This window comes from Pleurodeles waltl, chromosome 2_2 (genome assembly GCF_031143425.1).
Source record: "Pleurodeles waltl isolate 20211129_DDA chromosome 2_2, aPleWal1.hap1.20221129, whole genome shotgun sequence".
Taxonomy (NCBI): Eukaryota; Metazoa; Chordata; class Amphibia; order Caudata; family Salamandridae; genus Pleurodeles; species Pleurodeles waltl.
The window spans coordinates 649,043,732-649,064,098 of NC_090439.1; the positions used below are offsets into that span (position 1 = coordinate 649,043,732).

At 45.3% G+C, this 20,367-nt stretch overlaps 1 protein-coding gene across 1 annotated transcript in view; it reads right to left on the minus strand.

The window, feature by feature from the left end:
- The window catches only part of SDR16C5 (short chain dehydrogenase/reductase family 16C member 5), a 211,694-nt gene that overhangs the window by 58,644 nt on the left and 132,683 nt on the right, over positions 1-20,367 (minus strand). The window lies entirely within an intron of this gene.

The window sequence follows — 20,367 nt, forward strand, 5'->3', positions numbered from 1 at the left end:
TGGCCAGTCCCAATTCCTCCAACAGGGGTCCCGCCAGTCAACGAGCAGGCCACTGAAGTTCTGAGGCTAGGTAACAGTGCTCGAAGTTGGGGCCCCCCCAGGCCAGTTTGTCCACAAGTAGTTGTAATTTGCGCAGCGCAACTCGGTGTCTTCCTTTGTTCAAATTAAAGCTACCTTGTGTGGCATGAAGCATATGAAAAACTTGAGTAATGTGCAGAGGGAGATTGTGAAAGTAATACGGTAAACAGGAAAGCATCACCATTTTGGAGAGGGAGACACTCCCCCGGACTATGAGCGGGAGAATACTCCAAAGGCCGTTTGGGGGCAGAGGGAAGCAATGGCTTTGGTGAGATTTCAGTTTAAGAGATCTTGAGTCTTGCGGTATATGTGTAGGCCTCAGCAGCGGAATGTGCAAGGCTCCCAGTGCAGACGGTGTGTGTGTCCAATTATAAATGCTGTGGTGGACAGTTTGGATGTAGGGGGAATAGACAGAATTTGGCCTAGTTTACTCACAGGTCAGAAGCTGCTCGATATTCCGAAAGGATAGTCATGATGTCGGATATGCCGTTCCTAATGTCACGTATATAAATTTAAACATCGTCTGCATATAGCAAAACTGTATGTACTTCTCTATTTAGTGAACTGACCCGCATCCCAGCCTGTTGTTGGAACCTCTGTGCTAGAGGGTTTGTAGCCAAGGCGAAGAGAAGGGGAGACAAGGAGCAGCCCTGTCACATCTCTTTGCTCACTGGAAACAAGTTGGAGATGCACTGCCCGATCTTCACCCAGGCTGTGGGTTCTGTGTACCAAAGGCGTATAAGCCTCTGTAGGTAGCCTATGATACCCAAGGCTGTTAAGGTAGAAAACATACTCCCACTCCAGTGTGTCAAATGCCTTGTCTTAGTCTAACACTATACAAGCGGCGTAAGGCCATTGGGTGGGAGAGAGCTCCATTACTCTATGTAACCAGCAGAAGCTGAGCATGCTGGATCTACTCGGGATGAAGCCGTTTTGATCCGAATGGACGAGTGTGGGCAAATGCTCAAGGAGTCGGGTTGCTATAATTTTGCTCAGTAGTTTATGGTCAGGGCCCAGCAGAGAAAGTGGACAGTATGAGGTCAATTCTAAAGGGTTCTTATCAGGTTTGAGAAGAGAGACAAGGAGGGGCTCTTGGAGTGACAGTGAAGGAGGTCTTTCGCCAGCGCAGCTTGGTACAGCTCAAGGAGTTTAGGAGCTAGCAGGTGTTTCTATGCTTTATAACATTCTATCCCCTGAGGGCAGCACGCCTTGCTACAAAATGTGACACAGCGACTGCACCAACAGTCACAGAGGCGGCATTGCCATCATACACAAGGAATCGATCACCTGCACCATCACCAATGACAAAACCACATAAATCGTACAGCTTCCAATGACAACACCACCATTGGAGGCACCCTCGCGTACGGGCCACCAGGACCAAGAAGTGGCCTCAGTGAAACCATCACTGAATTCACAACCCCGCTCACCACTGAATCCGAGGACTAGATCTTCCAGGGAGAGATCAACTTCCACTTGGAAGACGCCATGGACACCAACTCCACCGACCTCCTGGAAAGACTAAACAACAATGGCCTCAAGCAGTTCGTCACTGATGCCACGCAGAAAGCAGGACACAAGCTGGACCCCATATTCACGTCCAGCAACAGAATAAGGTACAGGCACACCTTGGCACTCACTTGGTCGGACCACTCCATCGTACACTTAACCCTCGCTGGACTCCCTCGCACCGCCCCCCATCCGCACCAGAGCCCCCCCTTCCGCAGATGGACCAAGGTCACTCAGCACCAGAGCCCCCCCTTCCGCAGATGGACCAAGGTCACTCAGACCCAACACCATCAGCAGCTACATTGAAAGAACACGCCTGCAACTTCGACATCATCCTCGATAGCGAACTCTCCATGAAACAGCAGGTCAATGCAGTTTCCTCAGCCTGTTTCCACACACTCCACAAGATTTTTTAAGTGACTCCCCATCGACACGAGAAAGACAGTGACGCAGGCCGTCATCACCAGCTGACTGAACTATGGCAATGCACTCTACGCAGGCACAACCACCAAACTCATGCAAAGACTCCAGACAATCCAGAACACAGCTGTCAGACTGATCTTCAACCTGCACAAGAGAATCCACCTCATCCAGCACCTGAGGGACCACCATTGGCTCCAGATCCAGAAAAGATGCCACTTCAAGCTTCTGACCCATGCCTACAAAACCCGCTGCAGAGGACGCTCCTTCTCCCACCTCGCCTCAAAAGCCTGGAACACCCTTCCCCTCTACCTCCGCACCTTCACTGATCCCTTTAGAAAGAGGTTGAAAATGGACTGTTAGAATAACACCTGCAGCAAGGACCTGGATACTCACTTGGGTGACAAGCCGCGCTGATTGATGGTCCTGCAGGTGGTCGTACCCATTGTAGCTGCCCGTATTTCTTGTAATGTAATGGGCATGTTCTTCTCTGACCAGGGGCTCAATAGTTGGCAATGTAATCTTGGTGAGGAAATCGCAGACAGATTGTGTCTTATCTCCAAGAGGATAAGTGTATAAAGCTTGATAGTGTGTGGCGAATGCATCATGTATGTCTAATTGGTTAGTAAGTAGATATATTGGGGTCTGTCTAATCACAGGGGTAGATGCTATAGGGGCTGCGCTTTGCAGGAGCCATGCTAGTAGGAAACTCAACCTATTTCCTTCCGCTGGAATTTTGGTCTGGTATGCTCTGAAATCCAGGCTGCAGTTAACGTACGTCAGTTTTCTGGGTTAGTATTAACTGCGACTTCTAGTGTTCCAAGAGAGGCTTCAAATTTGCATCAGTTCCCTATGTAGGTCTACGCTGACTCCCACCACAGTAAAGATACAATGACCATGTAACACAACTTTTGGCACCTCCCACCTCACTGGACAGGAAGTAGCTGTGCCCCAATTCTCAGACAAATAGTGTGATAATTTCTCTTGTGCGTCATTGGTCTTCCAACACAGAAGACTGTAGTCGACAAGTGGGAACTGGAGACATATCACCCTCCCACCCCTATTCAAAGTGTATCAAAAGTGGTCTGTGGTCTGAGAATGTCCTTCCTAAATCTTAAGCCACAATAGGCTGCAGCTGGACGGCACGGTGACAGAGGATGTTGTCCAGTCTCATATGCAAGTCATGAGGGGGTGAGCAGTATGAATATTACCTTGTGTCTGGATGAAGCGTGCACCAGCAACTATTAGTGACAAATGTGCTAGCCATTGTGAGAAATGGGCAGCAGTCGTAACAATAGGGGAAGTCGACAAGGAGAGGTGCGAACTGCCTAGTTGTGGGTCAAGTACGTCTTTAAAGTCACCCCCAAAAACCCACAGAACATGTGGCCATTTGGTCACGATAGTCTAGGTGTGTGTGTGTGTGAAGAAGGCTGATTGTGCCACCCTAGGAGCATATATACTTCCCAATAAGACAGGTCAACCATTCAGTTGCCCCTCCATCAAAACATAATATCCTTCCAGGTCAATTACCACAGTAGTACTAGCAACTTTGCCAGAAAACTCATCATATATTTAATCTCGCTCTTTCGGAGTTCCTTCTTGACCTCTGTAAAACTGCGTAGCTGTTGTTGCACTCAGAGTGAAATCTGGGTATAGGCTGATAGAGGCATTGTCAAATTTCAGGTCCGGGGTGCGCCAGGCCGCCTGTAGTATCACATCTCTATCCCTTTGGAAATGAATACTATAATGGTTCTTGGCACCCTGTGAGCTTGTTCGCTAGAAAAGATTTCAGAGTGACCCTTAGGTTGTAGGACATTTGTGATAAAGTTCTGTGTGGTTGGTTGGTCTGCCCATTCGGACACCCCCATGTGGTGCAGATTGTTCCTCCTAGATCTCCCTTCCATGTCTTCCAAGCGAGCCAGAATGAAAGCATTTTTTATTTCTGTGCTGTGTTCACTAGCTGTTGGAGGGCTGTCATATTATCGGAGATTGTTGTTGTTTCTCTAAGCCGGGTCTTTTCTTTATTGACTTCTGCCTGAAGGAGTGACCGCTCTGCCAACATAGAGTCCAGTTTGGGCTTCTGTGTCCCTTTTTTACTATGGATGGTGGCCAGGACAGTAAGGGTCGGTTAGGTTGTTTCTTCGCTGGTAGGTGGCTGACTCTCAGAAACAGAGGTGCCGTTCAACCTGGGGGAACCTGTGGGGTTTGCTTATCTATCCATCTTGTTCTGTTGAGTTTCCTTCCCGTCCTTTCCTCCCGTCATGTCTGTTCTCCGAGGTCATGTTGTCCCAGGTAACTCAGTAACAGGTGGGCACCACAATCCGCTGCGCTGTAGATCAGGCGGATAGCCATAAAGGGGTCAGGTTTTGTTATGAGCGAGGGGCCAGGGCTGGCGCCAGGCAGAGCGTGCTTTCATCCGCCCGGGCTGTGATTTGGGGGAAGTGTCCTCATTTGTGTCCACCACAAGTCTGCCAAGGGCCCCTCCTGGGGGGGGGGGATTGGGGAAGTAGGGGCAAGTCTCTCCACGGCTCCTGGTACAGCACGGCCCAGTTGGTTCTCAAGGCCTCAAATCCAGGGGTACCATTTTTTTTATACCATGTGTCTGGGAGGCGGGGGTGGGGGTTGGGGGGGGAATCCTTCTGGATCTAGACCGACCCTCAAGCCTTCTTTGATGAGTCATCTGCAGCGCAGGATCTCCCACTCCAAGAAAACATGCAGTCCAGACAAGAGCGCCAATCACCAGTTGGGTAGAGGAGTGAGCAGGGAGCCCCAATTTAATCGGATACTCCTGATGGCGCGAAGCTGGCCCCCTCACCTGCGTCGTCCTTTACACAGTGCTGTCCGATCAACCCATCGCCGGCAGTGGTAGTGGCGCCTGTCCCTCCCTCGGAAGGTCTGTCTGCCCGGTATTGTCGGGGACGCGGGGCTCTCACCTCAGGCCTTCCGTTAGCCAGGTGCGTGCGCTGAGGTCTGTTATTTAGCTGGGTCCTCAAGTGAGGCTGGCTGCCTTGCCCAGATGGAATTGCCGCCGACACAGTAGGGCAGGCTGGGCGCGGTAGGGTCTCGGCCGCAGACATCAGCGGCAGGAGAGGGGCAGATCGCTCTTGGCTGGTGGCTACGGGTTTTGCCCCCCCACCTGCCACAACACCCCACAAGCCGTTCGATCAGCCACCCAAGCGGTAGGTGGAGGGCGAAGCACAAATCTCTCCGATGTGAGGCGCGGGTGGTGGGCCTACAGGCCCGGGATGTCCAGGGACGTGGGGGCACTCATTGCAATCCACTCTCAAGTCTGGTGCTGGCACTGGAGATACTCCAGCTGCCGGGGCTCCTCAACAGGCAGTCCACTCCACCTCCAGTCAGGCCATGCCTCGCAGTCTCAATAGGCTGGTTGCGGAAAGGCTCTAGCCACAGATGCCGGCGGCGGGCAGGTTGTAAACTGGTCCTTTGGGTGGAGGCAAGACTCCCCACCGGGTGAGTTCCTGTTGCTGGGGTCACAGAGGGTACAGAGGAGCACAAATCGTTTTATGGATGATGACAGATTTGTGGGGAAGGCGGCTCGGGGTCGAAAGCCTCGCTAGATTGTGACTGCCATGTTGGGCTGTTAGGCTGCTGACCATGCCCCCGGGCAGCTGTAATTAATCGCCCAGCAGCAAAATGACTCTCCAGTCAGGAGGCACATAGGGAGGAGGAGCCTCAGTACACAACATAAGTCCTTGGATGGGGGGGGAAGGGGTTACCACAATGCCGGAGTCAATGACCGCACATGTACTCACTGCGGTGCTGAGCTGTTACAGTAGTTCAGGGTCCAGGGCTGTGCTTCAGTGTCGTGGCCCAAGAAAGACACCCCACACCAGGCTGTAGCGCAGCAGGATAAGCAACCAACCTGTGGCCAATTAAGGCCAGAGCCGCCAGAAGCCTCCAATGCCTCCCTTCTGCAGTCCGAAGGCTGGTGGAGGGATGTGTTTACAGCTGCCCTAGGCCTGTTCATGAAATTGCAGGCTGCAGCCAGCACACCAGTCAGATAGTGGTCTCTGGGGCTAATAAACAGCTTTCCAGGCGCCGCTCATTCCCCCCATCACAATCCCGTAGGCATACGGGCCCGCAGGACACAGAATGCAACAGTTCATGTCGAATCCTAGGCCACACAGCAGAAGATCCTAAAAATCAAGTGCCATCTCACGGCTCCTTGCCACGCCCCTAGCTTATCAGCTATCAGAAGCTGTAACTCAACACCTAAGGGACTTGGCACACAAGTCAGAGTATATTGCTCTGTGACCCTAACTGTTTGTCCTCTTGCCACTCTTTGTGAAGCCATGAAGGGTCCTGTGGCAATGTAAGAAGATTCTTCTATATTAGCTGCACTCTCTTTTTAAAGGCCTGTATTCTTTGTATGTATGCATCTGCTCTGGGATATCACCAGTTGCCCCACCACTGAGGACAAAAGCGGCCTTTTCCTGATCTCATGCTGTGTGTTTTGGAAACAAAAAACCTTTCTATAGCGTCACACATCCTATTATTATTTCTGAAGGAAATAAGAAAAATCACCACCTATCCAAGCACTCAAATTGCCGTCAGTTACAATGTTAAACACTTTATAACATAAGTTCTAAAAAGGGTTGAAAGTATAATAAACAAATGGTATTTAAAATTAATATAAAACATAAATTAAGTTATAAAAAGTACACTATGAACCAGCTTTGTGAATGAGCCGAAAAGAACAGTTTTTATACTGATGACCAATGCACAGATTTCACGGCCTCATTATGAGTTTGGCGTTCCGAGCACCGCCAAACCCACGGTGGCAGATGGAACCACAGCATGCCAGACGATCCGACTGCCTAATACCACCCTGGCAGTCTGACCAGCACCATTGTCAGGATCGTAGATTCCGACGGGTAGGCAACAATCGGAGTCATGCCTAGACACAATGGTGCTTAAAGCCATGCTGATCACGACTTCACTTTCTGCCAACCTTTCCATGGAAAAGGCTGGCTGAAAGTCTGTGCTGGGGGCCGCAGGGGGGTACCCTGCAATGTCCACGACCATGTCATGGGCAGTGCAGGTGCACCCCTGCCAAGCACCCTCGGAATGCACACTGTCTGCTACAGCAGACAGTGTGCATTCCGAGGGTGCTCGGAGCATACTCTGCGACGGCACTGGCCTCGGCTGCATGAAGAGCAGAGGCCAATACCGTCGCATGGTTTCCACTAGGCTGACTGGCGGAAACCTCTGATTTTTTAGGATTCCACCAGTCAGCCCAGTGAAAAGCTTGTAATGAGGCTGCTGAGGAGCCTGTCAGCCTTGCGGCGGTCTCCTCCCCATGGGTCTGGCGGTCCAGGATTCAGACCGACAGACTTGTAATGAGGCCCTTTGTGTAGTCACTCAAAGTGAAAGGAGAAAATGGATAGAAGCAGGCTGACCCATTGCCTCATGCTGTATTCTGTGGTGGGCAGAAGCAAAATGGGAATCACAAGTAAACAGACCAATGGACGAAGCCTACAGACCAAAGTCCCCTCTCTGTATGTATATTATGCATGATCTTTGGGGAAAACAATAGTCTGGCAAAACAGCGCAAGCAGCGCCAAAATATAGTTCTACATGAATGCCTGAAACAAGATTATCATTCCCCTCTGAAACCCTCTCTCACAAGCATTGCAGCCTTTGGAATTTTTCATGTCCCAATAGATGGCTATGCTAGCCCCCTACCCTCACCATAAAGTGGTGGCCAAACCATTTAAGCAGTGTTTACTACTATAATGAAGAAGCCTATCCTTTCTGAATTCAGAGGAGATGGGTAACTATTTTGGTTTATCAGTATTCCACATAAACTTAAGGATCCCAGGGAAAATACCAATAGCGCATCTCAGAACACTCCGCCCAGATTAGCTCACTTCCAAAATAAGCAGAGGCAGTTCTTATAATCACTGGAAAGATTAACTGAGCATTGGATGCCTATGCATGGCTATGATCATTCATCCAGATATTTCAGCTGTCTCTGACACTGAGATCAACATCACTTTCTTAAAGAGGTTCGGGAAAGAGACCAGAAATATGTGATTCACTGTGGAATCATTTATATCATACCTGGATGACTGAGAACTGTGACTCAAAGAAGACAGGCTTAGTACCATCTCTTGCAGAGATTCCCCAAGCCTTCCCAACCCCCATTACACTGCCTATTCAATATCTCCACATTCATTCCAATGACTTTATCCAGATGTTGCATGTATATACCTTAAGGTATATGTCGACCAAGACAAAGTCAATCGAGAGTCAGATAGCCTTTACATACTTGATGACCGAACTAAAGCTAAACTCGAGTGCCACAATTCTTCACCTTAAAACCTTGCTACCCTCCACCACCACTCCTCTCCTCTCCTCTTCCCGACCCACCACTTTCCATTAAACAGGCGGTCACTAAAGTCTTGGGAGTCCACTCAGACAGCTACCTAAACAAGAAACTTCAGTTATCCTTCTTAACATACTCCTGAAACTCGCTGCGGAAGTCAAGGCCATCAGTCAACTTCAAACATATTCCTGTTCTGAATTGTAGTCTGGCCTCCTTGAAACCCAGCTAAACATCCTCCAAATGGTGCACCAAGTCACAAGCAGGTTCAAATCGAACCTTGCAATTTGAAAAGCACTTCTTCTCTTTTACACTCAAGCTATCTTCCTTTTTGCTGCTGTAAGTGTGGCTTCTGTGTATCTTCTGGCCCTTAACCTGTTTATCATATCATATTGTGTTTTGCTAAATGCTTCCTTAGTAATTAAAATGCGCTTTGCTTGCATCAGTTTCCCCATATGATATACTTTGTTTGAGAGGGGTGATATGTGAACTCTCATGGAGTGTAGCATTTCTTGTTACACTCTTCCTTCATACTGTGGTGGTAAGCTTAAAGTTTATCACCCCTAGTCTCATATCCAGAAGTCCATGGCCGTATTGCTGACGTGACTGGTCAATGATAAGTTAGGATTATTAGTGTTATATTACATGTCAGGCACCAGTTGATAATTTTCAAGAGCATTTCATTACGTGCATGTAATCTGATCAGTCTGGAACTCAAAGTGCTTCAAAGCGTTAATGCCATCTTCATGGTGGATAGTTGTGTAGAGTGAAGTTACATCTAGACATATCATCAAGAGATCATCATCACACTGCATGTCAAACACTCTTTTCGAAGTACCCTTGTGATAAGATGGTAGGTTCATTACTAACGTTTGTAAGAAATAATTACATATTTAGAAATATTCTCAAACAAGCTGCCTATAGCAGATATGATGGGTCTACGTTGAGGCTTATCCCTATTTTTATGTATCTTTGGGATCAAATAAACAATAGGCAGCCTTGGATGGTCCACCTTTAAGTTACACTGTTCCACATTTATTAACTCTGTACCTCGCAACTCACGTAATTACTTGAGAAACTTTTCTGTAGTAGTCTCAAATTGCAATCTCGTAATTATCTTACAACAAATGTGATCATTTAATTGGAAATAGGCTTCTTCAAAATACATTCTTTGGCCAAAGCACCACATTTTATCCCTTGTCAGACCCTTGTATGACACGTTCTTTATTATTTATCCATTATTCCATGGAGCTTCCTTTCTTGTGGGGTTAATCTACTTTTCATACAGTTATAGTCAGCCCTCATTCTGTTGAATTCATTCACCACGTTTTCAGCAATAGATCTATGTTGACATGCGGTGTGACTGTTGCGAAGTGAGATCTAGGTTTGAAACGTGTATAATTGCCTTCATCACTACACACTTGCATCTCATTTAGTAACTCATCGTCAGTCAAAATAGGCATATCATTCTCACTCTCCTGTTCCAAACAAAATAGACCTCTCATAATCTTCAGGTCTAACGCTAATACATTGCTGTAATGACTTCTGTTGATGGCTGCCATTGTTGTTGCTTTGCTCTGTTAGGTTTCAAAACATTTCCACAACTTAAGCTTTTGTGTAAACATAAATAAATGTATTCTGCATTGTACATAGTTAAAAGGAGCACAGGGGCAAAATGAAAGTCCTAAAGATAAAACGTCAATGTCATCTTGAGATAACTGTTCATCTGTCAAATGAACTACTGTGTGGATGTCTTCTAACGTTTCATGCGGCTGCGTGTTTTAATCCCTGAAGAATTCGCTTTTCCACTTTTTCCCTTGCCTCCTCTGTTTCCTGCGACTTTTCATTGGTGTTTTGGTTTGTTAACCTACCAAGCCGTAAACAACGAAATTCGCCAGATACTGTCTTGGGTCCACCCACTTTGTACCTTCTTGCTCTGATTCAGACCCTGTGTCAGAACTGAGATTACTAATTGACATGTCCTGGCGCACTATACCTCATCTAGGCATTCTCTTCGAATGTTGTCAGATCGGCGAGAAAAGGTGTAAATTCTGCCATTAAATGACAAGTTAAGGTTATTTATATTACATGTCAGGCACCAGTTGATAATTTCTAACAGCGTTCATTACGTGCATTTAATCTGATCGTCTGGAACTCAGAATGTGCTTCATAGCATTAATGCCATCCTAATGGTGGATACTAGTGCAGAATGAAGTTACATCTAAACACATCATCAAGAGATCATCATCCCACTGCATGTCAAACACTTTTCAAAAAGTCCGAAGTACCCTTGAGATAAAACGGTAGGTTCATTACCAACGTTTGTAAGAAATAATCTACATATTTAGAAACATTCTCAAACAAGCTGCCTGTATCAGATATGATGGGTCTACATGGAGGCTTATCCCTATGTTTATGTATCTTTCGGAGCAAATAAAAAATAGGCTATCTTGGATGCTCCACCTTTAAGAAGTTACACTCATCCACATTTATTAACTCTGTATCTCATCACTCACCTAATTCCTTGAGAAACTTTTATTTAGTAGTCTCATATTGTAAGCTCGTAATTCTTTTATAACAAATATGATATTTAATTGGGAAGAGGCTTCTTCAAAATACATTCTCTTTGGCCTCAGCACCACATTTTATCTCTTTTCAGACCCTTGTATGACACAATCATTATTTGTTATCCATTGCCTCATGGACTTTCCTTTCTTTTGGGTTAATCTACTTTTCATACAGTTTTAGCCAGCCCTCATTCTGTTCAATTCATTCACCACGTTTTCTGCAAATCTATGTTGACATGAGGTGTGACTGTTATGAAGTGAGATCTAGGTATAAAACGTGTATTCCCACTTCTTCACTACACACTTGCATTGCCTTTAGTAACTCATTGTCAGTCAAAATAGGCATATCATTCTCACTCATGTTCCAAATTAAATAGACCTCTCATAATCTCCAAGTCTGACGCTAATAAATTGCTGTAATGACTTCTGTTGATGGCTGCCACTGTTGTTGATTTACTCTGTTGGGTTTCAAAAAACTTCCAGAATTTAAGCTTTTGTGTAAACATAAATAAATGTATTCTGCATTGTACATAGTAAAATGGAGGACTGGGGCAAAATGAAAGTCCTAAAGATAAAACGCCAATGTCATCTTGAGATAACTGTTCATCTGTCAAATGAACTACTGTGTGGATGTCTTCTAACGTTTCATGTGGCTGCGTGTTGTTATCCCTGAAGAATTATTTTTTCCACCTTTTCCCTTTCCTCCTCTCCTCTGTTTCCTGCGTCTTTACATTGCTGTTTTGGTTTGTTAAATTGCCAAACCGTAAACAACGAAATTGTCCGATACTGTCTTGGGTCCGCCCACCGTTGTACCTTCTTGGTCTGATTCAGACCCTGGGTCAGAGCTGATATCACTAATTGACATGTCCTGGCGCACCTTGTTAACCTCCTCTAGGCGTTCTCTTTGTATTTTGTCAGATCGGTGATAAAAGGTGTAAATTCTGCCATTCTCATTGTCACGTTAAACGCTTTGAATATTTTGTGCTTTTTTCAGTTTTGTCTCTTCATATTTTATCATAAGCGTTGTTCATCGATTTGTTGTATTTTTTTCAAAATTGAATCACAATCAATTGTTGCATGCTTGATTAACAGTGTCATCATATTTATGAGGCTCATGTGTTCAACTCTGCCTATACTTGAATCAAATCAGGGTGTGGATTTTCATAAGGTGGTGAGATCATTATCCTTAAACCCTCGGGATCCTGCCCACTTTAACATATTTCTTTAGGAACTGCACCTCCCACCATTTGAAAAGTTTATGTCAGCTTTTCTAGTTGCTAAAACAAATTCTGAATTGTATTGGAGTCCCTTTCAGTATTATCCCCAGTCGCAGTGTTACTGGTTGATTTTCCAAAGTTGCTATCTGCCAACACATTCTTCCCTGCTTTGAGTCTTGCAAGTATCTCTTCCTCTGACATTTGTTCTTTATCTTTAATTATGCTGCCCACATGAGAAAGGCGCTGAACGGAACCCGATCTCTCTCTGGCTCCCACTTGCTCTATGCACCCACAAGACACACACTCAAACTTCTGGTGCTCAGAAAGCCCTCAAACACCCTCAGCACTGTGTCTACTTGGGGCTGTTGTGAACTCCTGCATTCCAATTTAGATGTTGTGGACACATCAATACTGGTGTATTACCTACTGGCGGTTGACAGTAGGCAGTTATAGTTAGGACCTAGTTCCCATAGGAAAAGTGTTTATTGTTTTGCTAAAAACTTTAGTGCTGTTTAACAAAACAAAACTTCACGGAATTTTCAAAACTAGTTTGCCACTTACTTCAGCTGTCATTAAAAAAGTTTCGGGTTGGTTCATAAAGCCAGGGCCTAAAAAAAAGGTGGTCCCAAAATAAGTTTTAAGCATGAACTTTTCCTTTGGGATAGAACTATAACCCGAATGGCTGCACAGAACTACACTCAATTTAGCAGAAAGCTAGACCTTGGTCCAGAAAGAGTGCAAATTGGTGCAAATCTGTTCAGTAGTTTTGGAGTTATTAAAGAAAAAAGATTTATTTATATCTAGAAACGCGGATCCATGTGCCAACAGGCAGGCATCATGGGACTCTGGCGGAGTCACAAGAAAAAAAAAAAAAAAGAAAAAAAAAAAAAACCAAGCAAAAGAAATACAAGGTGGCAGGGTAGGAACTTCCTGGGGCCAAAAATGTTTTTTTGGGGTTTAAAGTTTGACGGGAATTCGCAGCAAAACAACAACAAAAAAAAAAACAGCAAGGGCAGTCTCCTGTGTTTTTCTTTTTTAAATCGCCGCAAATGGGCCAGGTACCAGGAGGAGCAATTTAAATGTTTGGTGGACAGTGCGTGCATAGCCCCCCTCCTCAGGCCTATTTTGCCCGTGGGGTCAACATCCCCAAGGCCTGGACTTTAAAAAAGAAAAATAATACTTAAAAAACTGTGGGTGGGGGCGCATGGCCCGATTTCGGCCCCAGTGACTGCCGTAGAAAAAAACAGGGGAGGGGGGGTGGGGGGTGCGACAGGGGCACAGTCACCTCCCTGAGCCATTAATGGCCCAGGGGACCCCATCCTGCTATATCCAGGGTACCTAGTCCCAGGAAATAGCAGTTTCAGAGGCTGCACTAGCATGGATATTGAATCCTGTGTTTGCTGTCGCCGACAAAGGAGGCGAAGCTACTTGGCCACGGAGGCCTTGGGGCTCCCCCAGAGTCCCTAACCATAGTGTGGTGGGTGCCCTGGGTGGGTACCAAGGCACCCACTCTTTGCTGGCTGGGCCCCAGGGGATGGGGTCTCCAGAGCAGATATTGTCATGTGGAGAGGGCTGCATACCTCCACCCCCCATATTGCAATACGGCCAGGTCCCAGGGTAGGGATCCTAGGGTTGAAATTGGCCCAGGGAGGGGAGCTGCATGGCCCCCTCTCCCTATGCACAGTAAGGTTGTGCCACAGTAAGGGATGGGGTCCCCAGGGCCAATATCGGCCCGTGGAGGGGCCCTCTTCACTAAAAAATGCACAAGGCCCCAGGGGATGGGGTCCCTAGGGCTGAAATCGTCCTTGGGGGCCGAGTATCCCCTTCCATTTAAATATGGTGCCGGGCCCTGGGGGTTGGTATCGCCGGGACTGAAATCGCCCTGGGGAGTGGGTTTGCGTGCTCCCCTCACTCCTGAAATATATTGCAGGACTGGACCAAAAAAGGCTTGGAGGGGGAAGAGGGAGGGCGGGGTGCCCTGCTTCCCTTTAAAAATGCACTAGGCCCAAAGCGTCCCGGGGAGGGGGCCCGCAGTATGGCTAGATGCAGTGGCTGGGCTGCAGGCCATGAGGCCAACACCCCACCTTTGATTAACATATGTTAAGTAAATATAACTTTATGTTTTAAAAAAAACAAGAAATTCACTCAAAAAAACTAAGATTACAAGGACGTTAATGAAAGGAAAGAGCATTAAACAAGCATTTGCAATGTAATAGGTCGCACATTTTCTTGAGTTAGAGCTAATGGTGTTGTAAATTCATAACTGGTCTTTTCTTGCCACATAAATTGGTCAACCCTGCCTCATAATTTTGTCTTTTTCTGCCATATAATTCCAGTGGGCCTGCATATAACTAAATCACTTACATTTACCGGCTTCCTCTAGCTGCAGCAAAAAATGAAAATGTTGCTATTTAGCTTCCTAATTTAAATCTGCCATGCTAATTCCAATAGAATACCACGTTCACAACCCCATCAGAGTTGCTGGCTGGTCAACACAAGAATCATTTCCTTGAAAAATGGGCAAAAAAGTTTATTGAGTGGATGCACAAAAATATGCATCAGAGAACATGAACTTCAATTTAATGCACCAGATGTTAATTTAGTCGAAAAAAACACATTATCCAACATGAAGTCATATTGCAGAGATTATGACTGGTTGTTAAGTAGGACAATTTAGTCTTAAAACAGTATTGCACCTGAAACAAAACAAAACATGATAAAACAAGCATTTGCAAAGCCAATACGGATGGATTTGGCTACAAAGCTGTGGACTTCGCCAATGCTTCTTTTCTTTGATATATTTTTTTTAATGTTATTAATGTATAGCAAATTTTAGTCATAAATTTCCACCCGGGCACGCAGCCACACTGGCACCCATATCAGAATAGTTTGGTTAGACAGAAGTAAAAGAACAACCAAAGACTAACACCCGAGCATGGATCTTTGAATAGTTTAAAGGTGCGCAGAGAAAGCAGTGCACTGGTAGCAGTGTCTAGTGAACTTTCAGGCCAAGCAATATTTATGAAACAAAAAAAAAGAAATCACTCACACATAAGGGACCCAGAGACTAAAGTGGGCTGATCTCTTTCCCCATGCTGTGGGGAGTAGAAGCAAAATGACACTAAAAGACGAATGGATGAAGAAGGCTGACTTAAAGCCTGGTATGTATGTATGCATACACGCATGTAAGCATTTTTAATGATATTTTAGGGGAAACAAAAGTGCTTGGCTAACACCAGACCGAAAAATTAATTCTAATGTCTATCTTAGTGGTGTTAGAAATTACTTGGCAGTGTGAAAGCCAGCATAATTTAATCAATGTTGTCCAAGTGTTGGTCAACCAAACGAAAGGCCAGCACATGAACTGAGCCAAAATTAAGTCATGGATTTGAGGAGGATCATGTCACATGCAGTGCAAGACAGGCAGTCGGCATCTTAGTGTTGCAGCGTCATGACATGTTTAATTCTCTCACTGCCTCCTCCCCAAGCATCATCACTTCCAGGGTGGGGGAACGCTGGGAGGGCTACTTAAACCTAGAGCCCTTGAGTAGTTTTGGACCATAAAGCAGTATCCGAGGTTTGGTCATTAGTGGATTAGGGGGAATCGGCTCCCCGGAGATAAGTGAATGGAAGTCTTTTCCTTTAAAGGAGTCAGCTGCCTCAGTGCTCATTTTGTAGCATGGACCAGACCCTTTCCTGTTAGGCTAAACTTGAATCACCTAATTATGTAGCCCTCCTTGTAATCGGGCTATGGCTCACTTCGCCTCCCTCTCCTTCAGTTACGTCACTGACACTTTACAGTCCTTTGCCCCACCTGCCAGTGCCTTCTCCCACTTACAGGTTCACAGCAGCACCAGATTGTGGTAGGGGTTGTGTGCCAGCTCAATGTGTCATACAGTATTGCAATGCTCGAATCATTTAAACAAAGTTGGTGAACTCCAAATTGCTTGAGAAGGAAAAGTTAAAGATGAACCTGGCAAATGTGCAGCAAAAATAATCTGGTCCCCGCGATACAGCACTACTTTGGGAAATGTTTCCCAAATAGTTGTGGGTAAGCAACTTTTCTAGGAGGAAGTCACTCTTTTCAGTTTTAAGGATGCTAAAAAAAAAACTCAGAACACGGGCATAAACTAAAAGCAGTAGGACTAGTAAAAAAAGATCCGAGCAGTAGAAAGACGTTTATATTTAAAGAAAAACTCAGCAAAAGCCAGAAAAACAAAATGGGCAACTGGCTCTATAACTCTAATTAAGCAATGTGAACAATCATTAACATCATGTTCAAACATTTGCTGCAATTAGGGAGACGGTGGATATGAACGTCTGTATAGGAAGTTGAGCGATACCTGTAGGGTGTCAGTCCCACCAGATATCTGCGTAACATTGCACAGGTAACATTATGGGGGAAGACATTTTGTGTAATGCTCACAAAATGCAAAACACACAAATGAAGCTACACAAGTACAGCACAGGAGGAACAGCTGTGCTTCCCTTTAAAATGTTCCTGTGCGCTGGTCTGCATTGCTTTATGAATGATCATTCACAGTGAAAGTCTGGGGCACCAGTCAGTCAGCTCCTTCTGCCCGCTGCTTTAGGCATTTGAAAATAAAAACAAAAACATAACTATATTGTGTTACGTTTCACGTGTATTTCTGTGTGTGTAGGCAATGGCTTTTGATTGGGCAAGTAACTCGTTTCATTTAAGAGGTCAACAGACAAGAGGAAATGAGTTTATTCACAGTAGGAATCGTAGTATTGAGCATAAAAGAAAAACACAAAAGGAAAACAAGCATGTTTGCCTTGCATTTCAACAAAGCTCCAATTAGGTTAGCAGAGCTGCCTGAGAAAATGTATAGCCCCCAATAAAGATAAGCAATGCCCTGTGTGCAATGTCATGAGTGCTGGCACAGAGGGCCCTGGAGAGAGAGACTCTGAGTTGTGATGCAAGGGCATATGAAGTTTGTTTAGAAAATTAAGCTTATTTTAGGAGCCGTTTATTTAGTAAAATAAGCTTATTTTAGGAGCCAATAGGAGGACAGCACTGGAATAAAGCCAAAACAAATGTGACCGACATGGGAGGACGTGGGAGAAACGGAATGCTGCAATAGAACTCAGGCAGCTACCAGCCTAAAACACCCACAGTGAAAGGGAAGCACCAAAGTGTTAGAAATGGGGTCTTTGGTTGACAGTCAGGTTATCCCCTGTTCAAGCAAGGACCCTCACTCTAGTCAAGGTAAAAGAGAATCACCCTCAGCTAACCCCTGCTTACCCCCTTAATAGCTAGGCAGAGCAGTAGGCTTAACTTCAGAGTGCTAGGTGTAAAGTATTTGTACCAACACACACAGTAACTTAATGAAAACACTACAAAATGACAACACCAGTTTAGAAAAATAGGAAATATTTATCTAAACAAAACAAGACCAAAATGACAAAAAAATACGACATACACAAGTCAAGTTATGAATTTTTAAAGATTAAACTCAAAAATAGCGCTTAGAAACCAAAATGCTTCGATGAGATATTAACACGGCATCGTGACGGAGTCGTTCCCAACAAGCCGACACCAGCGGCACCGGACACGGAGTCGTGTAGACCCCCAAGTACAGTACCTTTGGTGAAGAGTGAAAACAAGCCGATGCGCGAAGTCAGGGATCGCGGCGTCTGTGCGAAATTGTTGAATCCGTGCACTTCGAGCAGCGTCGGTCACGACGTGGTGCGGCGAATTCCAAGGAGTCGCGGACTTCAGCGGGGCTGCAGCGCCATCGGGCCTGCGAAGAGCGTCGCGTTCCAGCGAAGGTCACGGCGTCGGGTGCAGGCGGCGTTACTGGATTCAGCAGCGGTGTTGGTCCGGGGGGGTCCAAAGTCGATTTCCTTGGATTTCCACCAGCTTTCCTTTCAAGGGCCCAGGGACTGGATAGGGCACCACTTGTCAGAGCAGGAGTCTCTCCAGAGACTCCAGGTGCTGGCAGAGAGAAGTCTTTGCTGTCTCTGAGACTTCAAACAACAGGAGGCAAGTTCTAAATCAAGCCCTTGGAGATTTCTTCACAAGATGGAAGGCACACAAAGTCCAGTCTTTGCCCTCTTACTCTGGCAGAAGCAGCACTGCAGGAAAGCTCCACAAAGCACAGTCACAGGCAGGGCAGCACTTCTCCAGGCAGAGGTTCCTCTTGGTTCCAGAAGTGTTTCACGAGTCTGTAGATTTGGGTGCCCTTCTTATACCCATTTTAGTCTTTGAAGTCACCTTTCTTCAAAGGGGACTCACACCTACTTGTGAAATCCTGCCTTGCCCAGGCAAGGCCTCAGACACACACCAGCGGGTTGGAGTCTGCATTGTCAGAGGCAGGCACAGTCCTTTCAGATGAGAGTGACCACTCCACCCCTCCCTCCTAGCAGAGATGGCTAATCAGGAAATGCAGGTTACACCCCAGCTCCCTTTGTGTCACTGTCTAGTGTGAGGTGAAAAACAACCCAACTGTCAAACTGACCGAGACAGGGAATCCATAAACAAGGCAGAGTCACAGAATGGTTTAAGCAAGAAAATGCTCACTTTCTAAAAGTGGCATTTTCAAACGCACAATCCTAAAATCAACTTTACTAAAAGATGTATTTTTAAATTGTGAGTTCAGGGACCCCAACCTCCACATGTCCATCTACTCTCTAGGGGAATCTACACTTTAATCATATTTAAAGGTAGCCCCCATATTATCCTATGAGAGAGACAGGCCTTGCAACAGTGAAAAACGTGATTGGCAGTATTTCAGTGTCAGGACATATAAACCACATTACTATATGTCCTACCTTATCCATACACTGCACCCTGCCCTTGGGGCACCTAGGGCCTACCTTAGGGGTGTCTCACATGTAAGATAAGGGAAGGTTTAGGCCTGGCAAGTGGGTACACTGTAAAAATACACATACAGACACTGCAGTGGCAGGTCTGAGACATGGTTACAGGGTTACTTGTGTGGGTGGCACAACCAGTGCTGCAGGAACACTAGTAACATTTGATTTACAGGCCCTGGGCACCTCTAGTGCACTTTACTAGGGACTTAACAGTAAAACAAATATGCCAATCATGGAGAACCAGTTACATACACATTTTAAACAGGGGCACTTGCACTTTAGCACAGGTTAGCAGTGGTAAAGTGCCCAGAGTAACAAAAACAGTAAAATCAGAGTCCAGCACACATCAACAACCTGGGGAACGGAGGCAAAAAGTTAAGGGAGGCCACGCCAAGGATGAAAAGTCTAACACAAAGAAATGCCAAAGTAGTCTGTCACAGCAACAGATAAATAAACCAAAGTGGAGCAATACAGTAGTAGGTCACTGCTCTGAAACAGAAAAAGGAGTGAGAAAAGGCAGACCTGACCACTAGCAAGCAATAATTTTTAAAAGACACTGAAACCAACAAATGAGATTGCTTTATCCCACAGTATATGTATACTTAAGTATACATCAGGTCAAATGCCTATGCCTACGCTCAACCTAAAAAAACACAGAAATTCACTGGGAAAAAAAACAAAGGCTACAGGGACGTTATAGTTAGGAAATATAATTTTTTTTAACTTAGAAATTCACTAAAAACAGAGGTTAGAGGGATGTTCTAGTTAGGTTCATATTTTACACAGATAAAAAAAAACACAGAAATTCAGCAGTTTTAGTTATCTCAAGAAACTATACCTCGTGCCCTACTATAACTTGCTCCCTCACCATGCACTGCTAATTATTCCACATATTACATCAATCATGACACCTTCCATGATATAATTGATAATATCACTGCAACATTTGTAATAAAGTTATTGATGAGAAAACTGTGCATGGCAGGGGGGCAAAAGTTATTATATATACACACACACACATATATATATTTATATCTATAAATCCACGCTGCTTTAGAAGGAAGTCCCTCTGAGATGTAGACTGGTACTTTCTAATCGTTGCTCTGCATTTGACTGACAGAGCATACATGAAAAGATATTTTCTCAAGATGCAAGGTGACTTGGTTGTGCTGTCTTTGGTGCCTTTGGATCATAGTTCATGTTCACCGATGCAATACTGAAACAACAGGTTTACATTCACCAAAACAGGAGCGCCATCATAAATTCAGGTTACTCATAAAATGTTGTTAAAGATCAAATACATTTAAACGAGCTAACCAAGACAGGATTATCCCACATTTATGTAAGAATTGTAGAGTGTAATATGACTAATTATTACCTTGTTTAAAAA